We start from the raw sequence: 20,853 nt of genomic DNA, 5'->3' as shown, positions 1-20,853 counted from the left end.
GTTTTAAAAAAGCTTTTTCAAGAAAAACAATATGCATGCACGTAGAGCTTAGTTGATAGGGTTGTTGTTGGTGTTCTGTAACCACACCCTTTTCATATAATTTAGATTTTAAAAAGGCATGATACCTTTCATATATTGCTTAGGTAACCAGATGCTCCGCAGGGCGTAGCTTTATACGACCGCAGAGGTTGAACCCTGAACAGTTGGGGCAAGTATGGACACAACATTCAAGCTGGATTCAGCTCTAAATTTGGATTGTGATTAAATAGTTGACACAGCATAGGTTTCTGACACAGAATGAATGTGTTCTAATGAACTTAAATTTTTTGTTTTCTCTTAGAGCAATTCACTATGCTGTTGAATATTAATCCTCTCAAAAAAATGTTTGAAGAAATTTTCTTTTTTAGTTATGAAATTTTAAATGAGAAAATTTTTTTTAATCACATCCCCCTTTCCCTTATTCCAAAACTAATCTCAATTAAAATTTCTAATGGAGTTTGCAACAATAACTACTCATTTAAATACATCATAAAATATTAAGATGTAAAAAAACTGCTTGTTATCACTGAATGGTAAAGATTATTTTAACTTATCAGTTGGTTGTAAAAAGTGAATATACATTGTATATTGTATATAACAAAGATTTAAGTTGATTCTGGACAAAGAAAAATAACTCCAATTAAAAAAAAATCTTGCTATTGCACTTGTAATATTTTGCAATTAGATATTTCTTGCTTACTATTCTGGACAAAGAAAGATAACTCTAATTAAAAAAAAATTTGCTATTTCACAATATTGTGCAATTAGATATTTCTTGCCATTGCGCAATACTGTGCAATTGAAAAGACTTGCTATTGCACAATACTTAATATAATGATTTTAGATCCTGATTTGGACCAACTTGAAAACTGGGCCCATAATAAAAAATCTAAGTACATTTTTGGATTCAGCATATCAAAGAACCCCAAGATTTCAATTTTTGTTAAAATCAGACTAAGTTTAATTTTGGACCCTTTGGACTTTAGTGTAGACCAATTTGAAAACAGGACCAAAAATGAAGAATCTACATACACAGTTAGATTTGGTATATCAAAGAACCCCATTTATTCAATTTTTGATGAAATCAAACAAAGTTTAATTTTGGACCCCGATTTGGACCAACTTGAAAACTGGGCCAATAATCAAGAATCTAAGTACATTTTTAGATTCAGCATATCAAAGAACCTAACTGATTCATTTTTTGTCAAAATCAAACTAAGTTTAATTTTGGACCCTTTGGACCTTAATGTAGACCAATTTGAAAACGGGACCAAAAGTTAAGAATCTACATACACAGTCATGACAGTTAGATTCGGCATATCTAAGAACCCCAATTATTCAATTTTGATGAAATCAAACAAAGTTTAATTTTGGACCCTTTGGGCCCCTTATTCTGTTGGGACCAAAACTCCCAAAATCAATACCAACCTTCCTTTTATGGTCATAAACCTTGTGTTTAAATTTCATAGATTTCTATTTACTTATACTATCGTTATGGTGCGAAAACCAAGAAAAATGCTTATTTGGGTCCTTTTTGGTCCCTAATTCCTAAACTGTTGGGACCTAAACTCCCAAAATCAATACCAACCTTCCTTTTGTAGTCATTAACATTGTGTTTAAATTTCATTGATTTCTATTTACTTAAACTAAAGTTATTGTGCGAAAACCAAGAATAATGCTTATTTGGGCCCTTTTTTGGCCCCTAATTCCTAAAATGTTGGGACCAAAACTCCCAAAATCAATACCAACCTTCCTTTTGTGGTCATCAACCTTGTGTTAAAATTTCATAGATTTCCATTCACTTTTACTAAAGTTAGAGTGCGAAAACTAAAAGTATTCGGACGACGACGACGACGACGCCGACGTGATAGCAATATACGACGAAAATTTTTTCAAATTTTGCGGTCGTATAAAAATGTTACTTTTCCCATATTGTTTTTGTTTCATTTGGTGTGAAATGTAAGAATGGAGTACCAAAGTGTCAAAAGAGAGAAAATTGGTTGATAAATAAAAACTAGATGTGTCAAAGCGACACGAATGGCCCTGTCTCAAAAAAATGGAAAATCTGCATTTTCAAAAACACATGTGGACACAAACATGATGGTAGTCTCACATATCAACCAGAATGTGTCCATAGTACACAGATGCCCCACTCGCACTATCATTTTCCATGTTCAGTGGACCGTGAAATTGGGGTCAAAACTTTAATTTGGCATTTAAATTAGAAAGATCATATCATAGGAAACATTTGTACTAAGTTTCAAGTTGATTGGACTTCAACTTCATCAAAAACTACCTTGACCAAAAACTTTAACCTGAACTTCCCACTATCATTTTCTATGTTCAGTGGACCTTGAAATTGGTGTCAAAACTTTAATTTGGCATTAAAATTAAAAAGATCATATCATGGGGAACATGTGTACTAAGTTTCAAGTTGTTTGGACTTCAACTTCATCAAAAACTACCTTGACCAAAAACTTTAACCTGAAGCAGGACGAACGGACGCACGAACAGACAGAAAGGACGGACAAACGGAAGCACAGACCAGAAAACATAATGCCCCCTCTACTATCGTAGGTGGGGCATAAAAATCAGCTCAAAATCTGGAGGTGTATAGAAAAAAGTCAGTATAACTGTGATTTTCAACAATTTTCAAAGTTGTATTAAAACCTTAATTTTGGCAAAAATTAGTGGAGCGAAACGAAACTTAAACTTGATCTGTAACTCATCATGAGTAACTCACAAACCAAAAATCAACCCAATATCTGAAAGTTTTTTCCCTATTTAACAACAAGTTGATTTGGTATTATTCATTGAATACGTACATGTACATTGTACTATACTTATTGTACAGAATTTATGGTTGAAATCCCAGTATAATAAGGTTTATCTCATTTATAAGATAAAGCAATTTAATGAAAGAGATTTGATTAATATATTTATTTTCCATAAATGACATATTTTATCATTCAGACCCACATCTTGCTTCCGGCTTATAAAGATCACGTTAAAACTAGCCGCTCTAGATTAGTGAAAATTTCAAAAACCCACCCACCTCTCCTTACAATCTACCAACAATTTCTTATGTTTTCTGTTGTTTTATTCATTTTTCAGGCTGTTTAGAGAAAAGCTGGATACATAGTACCTTGTTGGACAAAATTAAGATGACTAGACTAAGCCAATGGATTTGCTTGCTGAACAAACTTTTGAGGACTATCGTATTCAAAATTTTACCAGGATATTCAGCCACCAGCAGAGTGATTATGGAACAATCAGTAGGATTATTTAGTTTATCCGCCAGGAACGCATGGAACTTTAAATTTTTGTTATTAACTTTCAGCATTTATATCTCAAATACTGTAAATTCAGAAATTATTGCGTGCATTTATTATTGAGATTTTGTCATTTTAGACTTAAATGCGATTTTAATTTTTACGATTTTGAGAAAAATCCTGTTAAATTCATATAAAATATTTCAAAATGCAAGTTTAAATTATTGCGTTTACAACTCAGTCGCATTTTTCGCAATCAAAAAAACCTTGCATTAATCTCTGAATTTACAGTAATAGTAAATTTGTTCCTTGTACTGTAAGAAAAATGATTAGTCACAGTAAAAAATGTTTAGCGGGATCTGGCAAGATTAAGGGGTACGTTCCATTATTGTACATCGAATCATATTAGTTTTTTACTTTCCTGCATTACCCGAGAAAGTTCTGTTGAGACCATCTCATGTCTACCCTGAGTGGCCGGTTCTGAATTGGTACCAGTTCTAGCTTAGCATAACTGTTTTATGATCTAGAAATTGTTAATCTTTACTCCCCTGAAACCAGGGGGTGATGTGAATAAGACCGACATATTTGGGGATCATGGCCCACGTTTTCTTTAGTATTTAACCTGGAGGAACAGTAACAGGCTTGCCCATCCATTGCTACCAATGTTGCACAGACTTGACAGTTAAATCAATCATGTCCGCATTCTGTCATGTCAGATCTGGTCATTCAAAGTGAACTGGGGCCATTATTTCCACATAAATTGTCTGTTTGTTATGTTTTGCCTTAAACTTGATTCTTTAATTAACAAGATTTTCCTATAATTTGTGATTATTCCAAAAAAGTAACTTAATTCCCCTTTTTTTCTTTTATTTAACATTTTGTTCTTACAATGTACATGTGCATGATGAATATATATATTTCTTTTACTTTGTAATTTTTTTATTAAACTTCATGTTACATTTTTGTGTAATTTTCATAAAAATGGAACAGGCCTATTAGTCCCTTAAATGATGTTAATAGGTATTAGCATTATTGATTTAAACATTATGGAAATGAGTAGAGGGAACTAATCTTGACTGATTATATGACAAGAGAAGAGCCAACCGACAAACAGCATGATAACTCACTATAGGCCACCTTATTCATGTTATTGCAAACTTTGGATTGACCCAATTACCTATCCTCAGCAGTTGTTTGAGAGCAGTCTGAGCTGGACTATTTCAGTAACTCTGATGAGTATTCCAATATATGCTTTAAACTGATCATGTATGCATGGTTAAAAAAATTGTAGAAATTTTTTTTTTTTTTTTTTTACAATATATATTCTAATTTAATCTACAAATCACCTGTTATACTCTGTGAAAATAGGCATTCCAAAATATGTTAATGATAAACTTAACTCAGGGTACTTATTAACCATGTTAACTACAAGGAGAATAATGATTACCAGTGTGGAACAGAAATGAAAACGATCTGTACTGTTAATTAAGCATGTAGACTACCAAACTGTACATTATATATAAAGAAAACAATTGATTGCAAAACAAGATGAGTTATAAGCTTGCTTCTACAAATGTAGTTTGTGTGCTAGGTTAAGTTGCAGCACCATCCAATATTTTTTTAACACACTGGAGTTTTATAAGTCTTATTAACAGAAATTCCACATCCATACATTTGTACATGTACTATTGCGTAACCTATAAGAAGAACCTGTGTATGAAAATGTAATAAGAAAACACAATGTCCGCAGAGAGCAGGCAATTTAATAACAAAAAAAAATGGCGAAATCAAAAGGTTAACAAAAAGGAGTAGGCCCAGCTGTAAGACCCCTTTTTGGCCCCAAAATATAGCATTTGTACAATGTTGTTAAATTGTAAACTATTACTCATTTATCAGAAAGTAGTATACTTTTGTTACAGAAATATGGGCTGTTTAGGATAATACAATGGACATGTACATCAGGTACTGCCAGGCATATCATTGGTTCATGCTAAAATACTGATATCTTCAAAATTTAAACATTTGGTCAGAGACCACAATTGTCGTCCCTTGATTTTCATTGTTCACAAATATAGTCCCTAGTGTTGACAGTGGGTTACTTGCCATTAATTTTTATACCCCTTCCAAATTTATTTCTCCATGTTTAATGCCTAAAAAAAGGGGGTGAAATTACACTGTAAAGAAATTTGGGTCCAGAACTTTAAAGGAAAGTAGTGATTTGGTCCAGCTGAAAAAGGTTTAAAATGAGCACTTCCGAAGCTGTCAAAAGATTTCAAGACGCCCTAAACATAAAATTGTCCATATTTTGAGTTAGAGCCGATGAAGTTTTCTATAATTTGTCCCAAAAGTAGTACAACACACTGTAAAAGTTTCTTTGAGAAAGCGCAGGTGGGATTTTTTTTATTTTCATTTATGTTCTAAAAGAAATGCACTACGAAATAATTGTGGTCTCTGACCATTTGTGCTAATTTTAAGACTGTTTTCGTCTTAAACTAATAAGGCCACACTTGTGTTCAGTCTTAAAGTCATATGAAACCAGTGACTGGTGAAAAATAATGTTTATCCAATTCTTGAACCAATGCATGTATCATAAACTTAGTCCTCTGTGCACGATTTTATCATTTTTTACGCAAATATATCGTATAATCGTCAATTTTTTTTCTCTCTGTCTGTTATGATTTAACAAATATGGCTACTCATTAAATGATGTGTTTTGAAGCCGAAGTTTATCGATTGTCACCTTATAGTAAATAATCAACAAAAAGCATGGGTATTTAGCATGTGTTTAACATGTACAATCTGGTAATTGTTTATTTTAATGACAGATTCATGCGTATTGCTATCACCTGATTTTTACGAGGAGGGTCACGCTTAGGTCACTATGAATACGGAAAATATGTTGGCGATTGCTTCCTGGCAGCAAGCAATTAAAAATAAGTAAACTTCTTCTAAATGTGGACAAATTAAAGAATTTTCCTCAGAAAAAAGTCTAACATGTTTAACCCCCCCACATTATTTATATATGTGCCTGTCCCAAGTCAGGAGCCTGTTATTCAGTGGTTGTCATTTGTTTATGTGTTACATATTTGTTTTTCGTTCATTTTTTTACATAAATAAGGCCATTAATTTTCTCATTTAAATTGTTTTACATTGTCTTATCAGGGCCTATTATAGCTGACTATGCGGTATGGCTTTGCTCATTGTTGAAGGCCGTACAGTGACCTATAGTTGTTAATGTCTGTGTCATATTGGTCTTTTGTGGATAGTTGTCTCATTGGCAATCATACCACATCTTCTTTTTTATATATGTACATAAGTTGTATAATGAAAACTATCCATTTAGCTTTAAAAAACATATGCATATTTTTTTGTAATTTGAGGTTTCATGACTTTAATATTTAAAAATATGTTGAAGCTAATTATAATACACAACATATTTAAATGTTGAGGGTGAACAAGAATGCAGCAACTTCTGTTTTAACCACAAAGCGTCTGAAAATAGAGGTTAAATGGCATATACATGTATGTATTTGATAGATTTTTCTTATTTAAGGAGGCTCAAAAATTTCAGCAAAATATTAAACATTTTGTTTTTCATTACAAATTTAATTTAATACACTATTAGTTGTACTTTATGATATGGTACAAAAATTTACCTTAAAAATCAATTTGTTTTGGCCCCAGACGACTTTTAAGGTGGTACCCAACACTTTCCCTAAAATTAATTTGGCTCGTTTAATTTTCATAAAATTTTGTCAAACTTTGACACTTTAACAAAAATATAAAAAATTTTAAAAAATTGAACCAACCATTTTGTCAGAAAAAATACACTGGTTATATAGCAAATTGACAAACACCAATTTTGATCATTGAGAAGCTTAATATACCTCTTACAACACAACGTAATTAAAACGTTAAGCTGACTTTACAGAGTTATCTCCCTGTAGTGTTAAGTACCACCTGAACATGTTCATATCACTGAAAAAGCTCCAAATTATCTCCCTTTGGTGCAAAAATGCCATTTTAAAATTAGCTGATCTTAAACTTAACAATTGTAAAATTTAAGCAATTTCTGTAGTTTAGTTCTATTTCGATATTACCTTTTTTTCTCCTATTTATTCAACAGAAAAAAAAGTACTTTAACAAAATGCATGCTTCTTTCGCAGCCAGATTGTGAGCTAAAACATGTAAAATGAACAGTGACCCCATATTTTTATTTTATTTTTCTATTACGGTAAGTATAGAATAAAGTTTATATACAGAGAAGAATAGAGAAATCCTATATTGAAATAAAATAAAATAATACCCTTGAGCTCCCTTAAGCTTTAATTTGAGCGCTTTTGAACTACAAAATCAGTCCAAATATTTCACAATAACCAATTGGATTGAATGAAGTAGACACTTTAGTGTTTAAAAAAAGTCAAAAATCTTTCATCAGACATACCTCGAGTTTCAGGCCGAAATCTTTCTCCTTTAAAAGCTCAGATGTTTTTAGAGTTCCAAATTTCATGTAATTATAGCTATTTCAAAAACAACTATATTTACAAATGAAGTTATTTTTGACAATTGATTAACTATTCAAACGCTTTGAGTACACAACTATGGTAAAATATGAATATATTCATGTCAGCTGATTGCCAAAGTCATGGATTGCTGTTCCAATCTTACTTCCATGTCTGCTTTTTATGAATGAATTACCTGAGCTCAGATGTTAAAAAAAATTGCAAATACCAGAAAAGATATTAAAAAAATATCATTAAAAATTCCAGATATTTATGTTCATGTAATTTGTGGTTATTTATGAGGGTATGTGGTAATGCCCTTTACCATCAGGCGTCAAACGGTCATTAGCATCAAAATTGGTTAAAATTTTACTGTGATTCGTCAAAATATCCTTATCGTGATTCGTCAGAGGTCTCAAATAATTATCTTTAGCTTTATTTTTGGAAAAAAATTAGAGTGATTCATCAATTGAGCTGGGTTTTTTTTATCGTCTAAAAGAATGTGTACATATTTTATCGTCATGCACCAAAAAATACCATTAAGGTCATTTGGTAAGAATTTTTAGTTATAAGTCATGAAGGAACCCTTATTTATGTGTGATACAGGATCATACAGAGGTTAATTTTAATTTTGATTTTTCATTAATAAAAATAGTTACATTGTCCCTACATTAATAGAATACCAGGTGATTACATAGATTAACAAGTACATGTAATTTGTTATTTTATGTGTGATAGGAGGTTATTTCTAGTTTTGATTTTTCATTAATAAAAACATTTACGTTGTCCCTACATTCATTGAATACCAAGTGCATTCGACCGTGCAATATATTGGGCGTGTCAAAACTTTTTCCCCTTCTTGTACTTATCTATTTAAACTGTCTGCTAACCATTAATTAAGATTCACGTCTGTCCTTTGTTTCATATATATATTATATACTTAACAAGTAGCTGTTATCATTAATTAATATCAAACAAGCATCACTTACCAAGAGTAACTGTGGAAAAACTTTCTGCAAGTGCCGACTTCCGGGTTCTACCTTATATGGTTTTCACCTGAGATGTGGGCGAGATTTTTCCCGCCCTTTTTTTAAATGAAAATATGCGTATGCTGATATTATTTTTTTTTTTTATATTTTTTTTAAATTTATGAAATGCACGTTTATACCCCTGGGGTTGAAGGCATAATACAAACAACACAATACAATATACACAATGGAAAAATGAACATATTACACATCATATATAAAGTGGTAAAACAGTAATATTTATGCAGGCGTTGTGTTTAATCAGAGACATATGTATCTATAAACTTTGTAATAGTTTCAAAACATTTTAGTTGGTCAAAAGATCTGAAACCTTATCACAAGGTAATAGTAAATTAGAGAATTATTTCAACCTCAAGACTGACTTTGTAAAGGAGGCCTATTTATCAATTAAAGATTTTAGTATAAGAAGAGCTATATGTAAAATGAGAATAAGTGCTCATGATCTTAAAATTGAGAAAGATAGATATAATAAAAAATACATAGAGAGAACTCAACGTCTATGTCATCACTGCTTATCACATGGATCAAATTCTATTGAAGATGAGACCCATTTTACAGTAAATTGTCCATTATATGATGAACAGAGGAAATTATTATTTGATAAAGTTATAAATTTTTGTACTAATTTAAAAAAACTACCTAATGATAAGAAATATTTCTGGCTGTTCACAAATGAGCATTTACCAACTCTCATGTGCCTAGGAAATTACATTATTAAAGGGTTAGAAATAAGATCCAGATGTAAACAAAATATATGAAGTAATTTAGTATTTTATTGTTATAAGATTTAATATAATAGTTATATAAAACACATGTTGTGTTAGGCTCTGATCCTGTTCATAACGTTAAAGTATGTATTAGTTTTCTGTTTTGCTTTTTCCAATCATATTGTGTTGTAAAATGATGCCCTTTATGGGTTCTTGATTAGATTAATAAAATTCTTATCTTATCTTATCTTATTGCGTAAACCCCTGAGGGTTTACGCAGTATATATTGGACGAGTGATGTAGTCTTTCGGAACACCGGATGTTAGTCGGAACACTTCTGGTCTTTCTATGACCACCTTTCAAATACATGCGCAATAGCTATGACCACCTTTCAAATGCATGCGCAATAGCTTACTAATCTGTTGAATATGCATTAGCATCTTAAGTTGCTATAGAGATATTTTACGTATGATCTGAAATTTATTATGATATAATATTTTCTTGCACACGATTACAAGCTGCTAATATTAACCTACATGCGTAGTATTTTAATTAGTCAAACGATGTAACCAGCTGTGTTTAGATATGAGATAAGATTTCATGTAAACAATGCGCTTTATATTCTGAACGAGAATAATTAAAAATAAAATCTTTAGAAAGAGTTTTAGTAGCATTTTATTTTAGATTTTACGTTTAGTGAAGATGTACATGTTGTAAAAAGCAAGCTATTTATTTTTGTATACTGAAATTAAAGGGATCTCGAAGTCTTTCTTGCATATGATTAAATTACAGTTATTTTTTTGGGTTAAATATTGCAACTTTAATAAAAAAAAAAAGTTTTTAAAAATAAAATTAAATAGATATTGAATATGAAAAAATCAAATATTTTGAACGAGAACAATTAAAAATAATATCTTTAAAAAAAGTATTAGCACTTTTTGAAATTTTACGTCTAGGATAGACCAAGGACATGGAAATATAATCATAAATACGTGCCTCAAATAGGTGTAAAAACGGGTAAGGATTTAAAAAAAAAATCGTTTATTGAAAATAACGTTAAAATTAATTATGAAAGTTATGTCCGTATTTATTTTCATTAATATTGCAAATTTAAAGTTATTTTCTTTGTATAAATATTGCAACATTATTTACTTTTTATAATAACCTCTGAATCCTTTTCGTCATTAAAATGCGACTGATAAGTATAGATATTCAATATGAAGGGGGAAAAAATAACCGTGACTGAAATCTAAATCTAAAATTTATTTTTAAAAAAATACACATTTGACCATGCAGATGTAAGAAATGATACTTCAAGCAATGAAACAACGAATTAAATGTGCCACTTTAATTACGACTGATAACCTAAAAATGAATCATGCATGCATTTTTAGCAGACTTAACCAGGTCGGCGATAAGATATCGAATATAAAAAAAAGAAGATATCGGGTTTGGTGTCAATGAGACAACTATCTACAAGAAGCCAAAATAACACAGAAATACAAACTATGGGTCACCGTACGGCCTTCAACAACAGGCAAAGCACGTACCGCATAGTCGGCTATAAAAGGCCCCGAAATGACAATGTAAAACAATCAGTCAAAAAAGAAAATTAACAAAGTCCGTATCATCGTATGCGTAACTTAGTTGCTCACCAGAGGAACTCTACGCAAGCGTTTAAACACGCGTTCCATAAGTTTGAAGTACGTCGAAATGCAAAGGTATACGCTTGGTGAACGCTTTTACTTCAGGAAAATTTTAATGGAACATAAAAAAAAATCATTCAGCTCAAGCGTTTGTCAAACGTATATACCTGTAAACTGCACGCACATAATATACACGCCACACGAGCGTTGAAAACGCTACAGATGAGTTTTAGACACGTTAAGGGCACATTTCATACAAAAATACTCGTCGCCTTAAAGCTTTCAATTAGGAAAAGAATTAAGTCCGATACGGGTGAAACTTCATCAAAACTACAGAAGATATTACACCCTCTCCAACCATGCAACATGGGACTAGACATAGAAGTACAGGAACTACTCACATTAGTTTGAGCTGTACAAGATCTACAAAAATATCCCGCCTGTCTCAAAGGTGCATATAGGATCGACCATGGTCCAGCACTAATGATACAAATACCAACCAGAGTTACAATGACGTGGTAGTAAGTCTTTAAAGGCCACCAAGCGGCCTCCAAAAATGAAGGAAAAAAAACACTATTTAGTCGGCTATTAAATGCCCCGACCATTAAGATTTAAAAACAAAAATCAAACAAAACTAAACTAAACAGCCTTATTGATAACAAAATAATTTACGAAAACAACTTGACCGACATGAATTATGAACAACAACCACTGTACTACATGTTTCTGGCTTTAGAATGGACATTGGCACATAAACAATGTGGTGGCCATAAACCCAACCCTCCCAAATGAACCAAACCTTAAGGACAACACATCGCAAGAAAAAACTGTAAAATATCAGTTGCAATTCGCGTCCCTAAAATTATGGGTACGGTGCACAATAATCACTTACATAAAAACAATAGACACAAATCACTGAAATAATCGCACTTACCGAAAGCTATTTCAAAGCTAGTGAACATGTAGACGAACCAGTGGACATAGACGGACTGGTAAACATGTAAACAGACAGGCGAATGTGACAGACTTATTGACAAACATTCACATATAGACAGACCTGCAGTTGGGAATGTAGGAAGACTAGGAGAAACGCTAAGGTACGCTTTACGCACACCCAATACACGCTTTAAGCTCGTTGTGCACACGATACAGATATGATTGACAGGTTGAATGCACCAAAATTACTAGCGTTTTGGTAGCGTGTATGATTTTTTTTACCTCGGCCGACGTACGTCGGATCTATACGTTGATGTGTGAAGCCGGTATTACATTATTTAAACCACTAAACAGGCAATGTCAGTTTCTAATTTTTATGCACAACAAAAGTAATATAAGACAATACATCTTTATTAAACAATTATCTAATATGTATATATATAATGCCAAACAAGCATTTGGGTTTACGATTGCATTTCTTTTTTTTAAAGAAAGCAACTTGTCTTATATATGTCTCTGGTTTAATAGTATAGAAAGTCCCCGATATTAACATTGATATTCTTTACTTTTATAAGAAGTCTCAAATTGAAATATGTCTTTTAAAAACATTTTTCAAAGCATAAGTACAAATTTACTAGTAATTTTTTTTAATAGGAATTCTGTAAATGTACAAATATGTTTTAACCGGATGCTCCGCAGGGCGCAGCTATATACGACCACAGAGGTTGAAACCTGAACAGTTGGGGCAAGTATGGACACAACATTCAAGCTGGATTCAGCTCTAAATTTTGATTGTGATTAAATAGGTGACACAGCATAGGTTTCTGACACAGAATGAATGTGGTCTAATGAACTTAACAATTTTTTTTTTGCCTTTGAGCAATTCACTATGCTGTTGAATATTAATCCTCTCAAAAAATGTTTGAAGAAATTTTCTTTTTATTTATGAAATCTAAAAATTGACCCCCCCCCCCCAATTGTTTTTCTCACATCCCCCTTTGCCTTATTCCAAAACTGATCTCAATCCAAATTTCGAATGGAGTTAACAGTTTGCAACAATAACAATAAAAATATATCATAAAATATTAAAATATAAAAAAAGTGCTTGTAATCACTGAATGGTAAAGATTGTTTTTATTTATTAGTTGGTAGTAAAAGTGAATATACATTGTATATTGTATAAAACAATGATTTAAGTTGATTCAATTACTATTCTGGACCACAGGCACTTGTCTCAGAATTTTTTTTTCCTATATACCTTAATATTATACCACAAGGTACTTAACTAAATTTTTTGGAAATGTCACCCAGTCCCGAATTTCCGTTTAGTAGTCGTGTCATATACCATTGTGTAGATAAATCAATTTAGATTTACGGCATAATAAGTTTAAGTAGGTTTGAAAACCGAGAAATCGAAAATAACGGAAATTCGGGACTAGGTGACATTTTTCAAAAAATTTAGTTAAGTACCTTGTGTTATATAATTAAGGTATATAGGGGGAAAAAAGTCTGAGACAAGTGCCTGTTATATTAAGGTATATAGGGGAAAAAATTCTGAGACAAGTGCCTGTGTTCTGGACAAAGAAAGATAACTCCAATTTTCAAAGAATGTTTCATAAAAACTGTGCAAATGAAAATTTCTTGCTATTGCGCAATATTGTGCAATTAGATATTTCTTGCTATTGTGCAATACTGTGCAATCGAAGATTTCTTGCTATTGCACAATACTGTGCAATTGAAGATTTCTTGCTATTGCGCAATATTGTGCAATTGAAAATTTCTTGCTATTGCACAATACTGTGCAATTGAAGATTTCTTGCTATTGTGCAATACTGTGCAATTGAAAATTTCTTGCTATTGCACAATACTTAATATAATAATGTTGGACCCCGATTTGGACCAACTTGAAAACTGGGCCTAAAATAAAAAATCTAAGTACATGTTTAGATTCAGCATTTCAAAGAACCCCCAAGAATTCAATTTGCGTTAAAATCAAGCTAAGTTTAATTTTGGACCCTTTGACCTTAATGTAGACCAATTTGAAAACAGGACCAAAAATTAAGTATCTGAATACACGGTTAGATTTGACATATCAAAGAACCCCAATAACTCATTTTTTGATGGAATCAAACAAAGTTTAATTTTGGACCCTTTTGGCCCCTAATTCGTTGGGACCTCAACTCCCAAAATCAATTCATGTTTACATCGCTTATATGGTCATCTGAGGTCAAATCGATAGTTAATTAGATGGCGTCTGGACTAAAATACACACGAAACGAACATACATATTATCTTCCCTTATGCTCTGTAAACTGTTTATTTTAGACTTTAAAATTTGGTAGTTTGGATAAATGTTTTACACTATTATAAATCAAATATGAGAATTTGAGTCAAATCGGTGACCATGAATTTGACAGCTAGTGCCCCTTTACAGAACCAAAAGAATTCAAGACTTTAATTAAAGGGTTAAATTCGTGGTCACCGATTTGACTCAAATTCTCATATTTGATTTATAATAGTGTAAAACATTTATCCAAACTACCAAAAGTCTAAAATAAACAGTTTACAGAGCATGGGGTAGATAATATGTATGTTCGTTTCGTGTGTATTCAGTCAGGATCCTACTTCGTCAAAATTATCTCCCCATTACGCCAGTTCATTTTCACAATCGTAAAAATGGAAGCCATTGTAGCGATGACGCGCTACCAATTTTGCTCTTGGAAACCGATAAATTTATCCACATTGCACCAATACGATCCTTATATGTCAGTTATATTTTAAAAGACAAATGTATCAACTAGCTAATGAGCATCAGTTAATGATATTGTCTGCATTGATTCAACTTAAAACTATTGTCTGCATTGATTCAACTTAAAACTATTGTCTGCATTGATTCAACTTAAAACTATTGTCTGATCGGTTGTTAGGTGGAATTTTCGAAAAATCATAAACATTTAAAAAAAATCTAATTAAATATTTCGTATTTCTGTTATTTTTTTGTGTTATAAAGTCAACATGTAGCTTTTATATATAAAAATGATAGAATCTGAAGCGAGACGATGTATGAAATATTCTTACTTTGAACGATATCAAGACAAAATACTCAACTCAAACACGCCCTAACATAAAAAGGTGCACTCGATTTTCTCTTTCCGATACAATTGTTACCTATGTTTTGGAATTTTTTCTTCAGTCACATAATGGAAGGGCAGACACGAAAATTACTGAACTAATAGATTGATATCTTTTCCGTCCATGGTAATTTTTTCAAAAAAATCGGAGGTTATGCATTTTTGTCATCCAACTTGAAAGATACCCATGTCGTCGACTTGATATCTAATTGTTCTGCTTAACTATGTACTAGATAAATTGAAAACTTATGCAAATGGTGTTTTTAAAATAAAACACCTCGCAATTGAGAACAAAATTGCAGTTTTGTTTGTTTCTATTAACTTTTAAAAAATTTGTCACTATAGTAAACAATACAGTAAACATTTATCGCTTTCTCTAATAGAGAGCTTCGATTCTTTTGTTCTATTTCAACCTGGTTTCCGACTGTATTTTAGTCCAGACGCCATCTAATTAACTATCGATTTGACCTCAGATGACCATATAAGCGATGTAAACATGAATGAAGATATGAATAGATTAAACCAACACGTGCAATTGGATTTTTTTTAGGTCTGTTTAAGTTTATTTTATAGATTAAAAATATATGTTTCTCATTGTTTTAACCGTATAAGAATGATTTTATATGGATCGAATCAGTAATCAAATGATTTACCGTAGTTTCACTTTCATTGTTGACATTCTTTTTCTTTAAATAACCAGTACACGTACAATGCATGCGTTGTCAATCTCTAGCAAGGGGTTAAATTGAAGTTCACATGAATACGGATTTAATGAGGTCGACTAATTCACTTGCAAGTGAATGGGTAATTATCAATGTTTCTTCGCTTAATTTGAAAAAAATGAACCATTTTGGCTGTTAAAAGCGAATTATTATTTCACTATTTCACTTTCATTATTGATTGCACAAAAAAAAATATTACTTTAGTTTTTTATATATCTCGTAGCTAGTGCCCCTTTAAAAAAAACCTACATTTATTGAAATTGGTCCTAGGCATAATTGCGGGGTATCTCGGAGCAGCAATGGCCCTAGAGGTGCAGTATGTAGGACCACCGGTGTGTGGATATGCCCTAGCACTCATCCATTAGTTGTTGGCATGATACGGGTAATGTTCTTCTCATATATTGTATGATGGTATTATACTAAACCTCTAACGGGAGGGATTGTGCTTAATTTGCATATGATGAAGATATAATCCTTAAATCGATGTAATTGAGGACTGGAGCTGGCATGTCAGTATGAGTGGCCTCATATCATGCAGGTGAAGAAATATACATATTAAAGAACCAAAAGAATTCAAGACTTTAATTTAAAAAACCTGCATATTGAAATTGGTCAAGACATAAGCAATTTATACAAACTTTTAAAATGTTACGACCATAAAATACCCCCCCCCCCGCAAATTCAATACCGATCGTTCTTTATTTGTATGGAACCTTCGGGTACAATGTCATAGAGATCCATAGACTTATAGTCTTCTTGTGATATTTTGACTTGTGGTACAATTTTATTGAGATCCATACATTTATTCTGATCTGAATTATTTAGCTGTAAACCAAAAGTCTTCCGACGATGACTACGACGACGACGCCTGACAACATCAACACATTATAAGAGCGCAAACATGTTTGCAAGTTTTGCAAGATTTATAAAAGACCATTTGTTTTTAAGACAGACACTTTTAAAGGCCAATTTAGTAAAAGCAATCAAGAACAACCCTCATACAAGTTAATTATCACCTAACCATATTGAGAACTAATCTCGGTGTTTCTTTTGAGGTCCTCGGGTCTGTTAGACTTTTCTTTTTTTTTCTAAACCAATGCATTAAAATGTTTGGGTTGCTTCTTATGTTAAAGGTATTTCAAAGGTACCTAATTATCGGTTACGGTTGAAAAAATACACCACTCGCTCAATCCTGAATCCTTGATTTTATACAGAATTTAAAACTTTTTCGAACGATATCGTACGCAGTTTTACTCGTCTTTGTCAACTCCCCGCGACAGCACATGGTTAGTAGGGTCTTGCATCCTAGGCATAACTGTCTAATCTATATAAACAAGAGTGCACACGCTGAAATGTCTCGCCTTCTTTACTGATCATTGATATTATGTTAATAGTCCTAAATATAAAGCTTTATTTAATACAACTGTCACATAAAACTTAACATTAACCAAGAAAACTAAACATTGACCAATGAACCATAAAAATGAGGCCAAGAGCATATGAACCATGCCATGCAGGCAGGCATTAACAGCTTTTAACAATTCTTCCATACAACAAATATAGCTGACCTATTGATTACAGTTTAAATAAATGGGGAATGTGTCCAAATGAACACAGATGATGGCCCGCTATCATTAATCGTTATAAAGGGACATAACTCAAGAACTGTAAAAGTGAAGCTGCCAAAATTTGAACTTACACTGATTTTAGTGGTAATAAGCATTATATATACATTTCCTTAAATTTACTTGAGACAAACCTGAGTTAAGAAAACAGAAACGAATCAACTCAGCAATTTTTCCATTTGTTAAGGGGCATAACCCTAGAATGGTAATCAAAGTGCTTGAAAGCACTGAATGGTAAAGATTGATTTAATTTATCAGTTGGTAGTAACATTGAATATTGCATTGTATAAGCATTGGTTTTAGTTGATTCAACTACAATCATGGACAAATAAAGGGATACTCCAATTTAAAAAAAAACATACTTCATTTTTGAAATTTTTCAGCAATTTTTCAATTTGTAAAGGGCAGTAAAGTGCATAATTCTAGAACGGTAAAAGTGACTGAATCAAAATTCAACCTTGATCTGACTATTGTAGTAATAAGCATTGTGTATAAGTTTCTGAACATTTGGTTGAGGCAAACTTCAGTTAGATGACGGAAACAAAAAAAATACCAATTTTTCCATTTGTAAAGAGGTATAACTCTGACACCACCAAAATTCAAACTTGATCTGTATTTAGTGGTAATGTTTATAAGTTTATATCATTTGGTTGAGGCAAACTAAAGTTTGAGAACGGAAACAAACTTTGGAAAGTACAACGGTACGTATGTACGTACAGATGGGCAAGTGTAAAACTTATACCAAAGCACAAAACTTAACACTGAGCAGTGAAAATGAGATCAAGGTCAAATAAAACCTAAGCAACTGATATATAGATCATAAATATTTCCATACACCAAATATAGTAGACCTATTGCATACAGTATAAAATAAAACAGACCAAAACACAACCAGATGCTCCGCAGGGCGCAGCTTTATACGACCGCAGAGTTCGAACCCTGAATATAGACACAACATACAAGCTTGATACAGCTCCGAATTTGGATTGTGATTAAATAGTTGACACAACACAGGTTTCTGACACATAATGAATGTGGTCTAAGAACTTAAACTTAAAACTTTAAATTTTAAATTGGACATTACCTATTATGGTCCAATATCCAAAATCTAAATACATGGTTAGATTCAGCATATCAAAGAACCCCAATAATTCAATTTTTGATGAAATCAAATAAAGTTCAATTTTGGACCCTTTAGACCTCAATGTGGATCAATCTGATAACCGGGCCCAAACATCATAAATCTAAATACATGGTTAGATTAAGCATATATCAAAGAACCCCATATATACAAATTTTGTTGAAATCAAACAAATTTTAATTTTGGACCGCAATTTGGACCAACTTGAAAACTGGGCCTATAATCAAAAATCTAAATACAGGTTTAGATTCAGCATATCAAAGAACCCCAAGGATTCAATTTTTGTTGAAATCAAACAAAGTTTAATTTTGGACCACGATTTGGACCAACTTGAAAACTGGGCCCATAAGAACATGTTTAGATTCAGCATACCGAAGAACCCCAAGGATTCAATTTTTGTTGAAATCAAACAAAGTTTTACTTTGGACCAACTTGAGAACTGGGCCCATAATAAACAAGAATGTGTCCTCAGTACACGAATGCCCCACTCGCACTATCATTTTCCATGTTCAGTGGACCGTGAAATTAGGGTAAAAACTCTAATTTGGCATAAAAATTAGAAAGATCATATCATAGGGGACATGTGTACTAAGTTTGAAGTCGATTGGACTTAAACTTCATCAAAAACTACCTTGACCAAAAACTTTAACCTGAAGCGGGACAGACGGACGGACGGACGGACGAACGAACGAACGGACAGACGGACGGACGGACAGACGCACAGACCAGAAAACATAATGCCCCTCTACTATCGTAGGTGGGGCATAAAAATCTAAGTACATATTTAGATTCAACATATCAAAAAACCCAAGAATTCAATTTTTGTTGAAATCAAACAAACTTTAAGTTTAATTTTGGACCCCAAATTGGACCAACTTGAAAACTGGGCCAATAATAAAATATATAAGTACATGTTTAGATTCAGCATATCAAAGAACCCCAAGAATTCAATTTTTGTTTAAATCAAGTTTAATTTTGGACCCTTTGGACCTTAATGTAGACCAATTTGAAAATGGGGCCAAAAAATAAGTATCTACATACACAGTTAGATTCGGCATATCAAAGAACCCCAATTATTCAATTTTTGATTAATTCAAACAAAGTTTAATTTTGGAGCCTTTGGGCCCCTTATTCCTAAACTGTTAAGACAAACTCCCAAATTCAATCCCAACCTTCCTTATATGGTAATAAACCTTGTGTTTAAATTTCATAGATTTCTATTTACTTATACTTAAGTGCGAAAACCAAGAAAAATGCTTATTTGGGCCCCTTTTTGGCCCTTAAGTCCTAAACTGTTGGGACCTCAACTTCCAAAATCAATCCCAACCTTCCTTTTGTGTTCATAAACCTTGTGTTTAAATTTCATTGATTTCTATTTACTAATACTAAAGTTATTGTGCGAAAACTAAGAATAATGCTTATTTGGGCCTTTTTTTTCACCTCTAATTTCTAAACTTTTGGGACCAAAACTCCCAAAATCAATCCCAACCTTCCTTTTATGGTCATAAACCTTGTGTTTAAATTTCATAAATTTCTATTCACTTATACTAAAGTTATAGTGCGAAAACCAAAAGTCTTCGGACGCCGACGACAACGACAACGCCAACGTGATACCAATTTACGACCAAAAAAATTTCAATTTTTGCGGTCGTATAAAAACTTGCTTATAATATCCGAGATATGGACTTGACCACCAAAACTTAACCTTGTTCACTGATCCATGAAATGAGGTCGAGGTCAAGTGAAAACTGTCTGATGGGCATGAGGACCTTACAAGGTATGCACATACCAAATATAGTTGTTCTATTACTTGTAATAGGAGAGAATTTAACATTATAAAAAATCTTGATTTTTTTTTCAAGTAGTCACTTAACCATGAAAATGAGGTCAAGGACATTGGACATGTGAATGACGGAAACTGTAACATGAGGCTTCTATATACAAAGTATGAAGCATCCAGGTCTTCCACCTTCTAAGATATAAAGCTTTTAAGAAGTTAGCTAAACGCCGCTGCCGGATCACTTTCCCTATGTCGAGCTTTCTGCATGCGACAGGTCACAGGCTCGACAAAAACGAGAAACTA

At 32.4% G+C, this 20,853-nt stretch overlaps 1 protein-coding gene across 5 annotated transcripts in view; it reads right to left on the bottom strand.

Annotated features, from left to right (window-relative positions):
• The window catches only part of LOC139514229 (gelsolin-like protein 2), a 37,335-nt gene extending 28,437 nt beyond the window's left edge, over positions 1–8,898 (bottom strand). For 2 of the 5 annotated variants that reach the window (XM_071303154.1, XM_071303098.1), the window contains exon 1: positions 8,803–8,898. The gene's annotated coding sequence lies outside the window, so the exon portion shown is untranslated. Of the gene's footprint in view, positions 1–7,755; positions 7,913–8,703 lie in introns of those variants that run through there. The other 3 variants (XM_071303292.1, XM_071303212.1, XM_071303205.1) reach the window with 3 other exon arrangements.
• Positions 8,899–20,853: the final 11,955 nt, after the last annotated feature.

Source organism: Mytilus edulis, chromosome 1, assembly GCF_963676685.1.
Source record: "Mytilus edulis chromosome 1, xbMytEdul2.2, whole genome shotgun sequence".
Classification (NCBI taxonomy): domain Eukaryota; kingdom Metazoa; phylum Mollusca; class Bivalvia; order Mytilida; family Mytilidae; genus Mytilus; species Mytilus edulis.
Note: the sequence above shows the minus strand (reverse complement) of the source record. Positions and strands in the feature narration are given on the sequence as shown.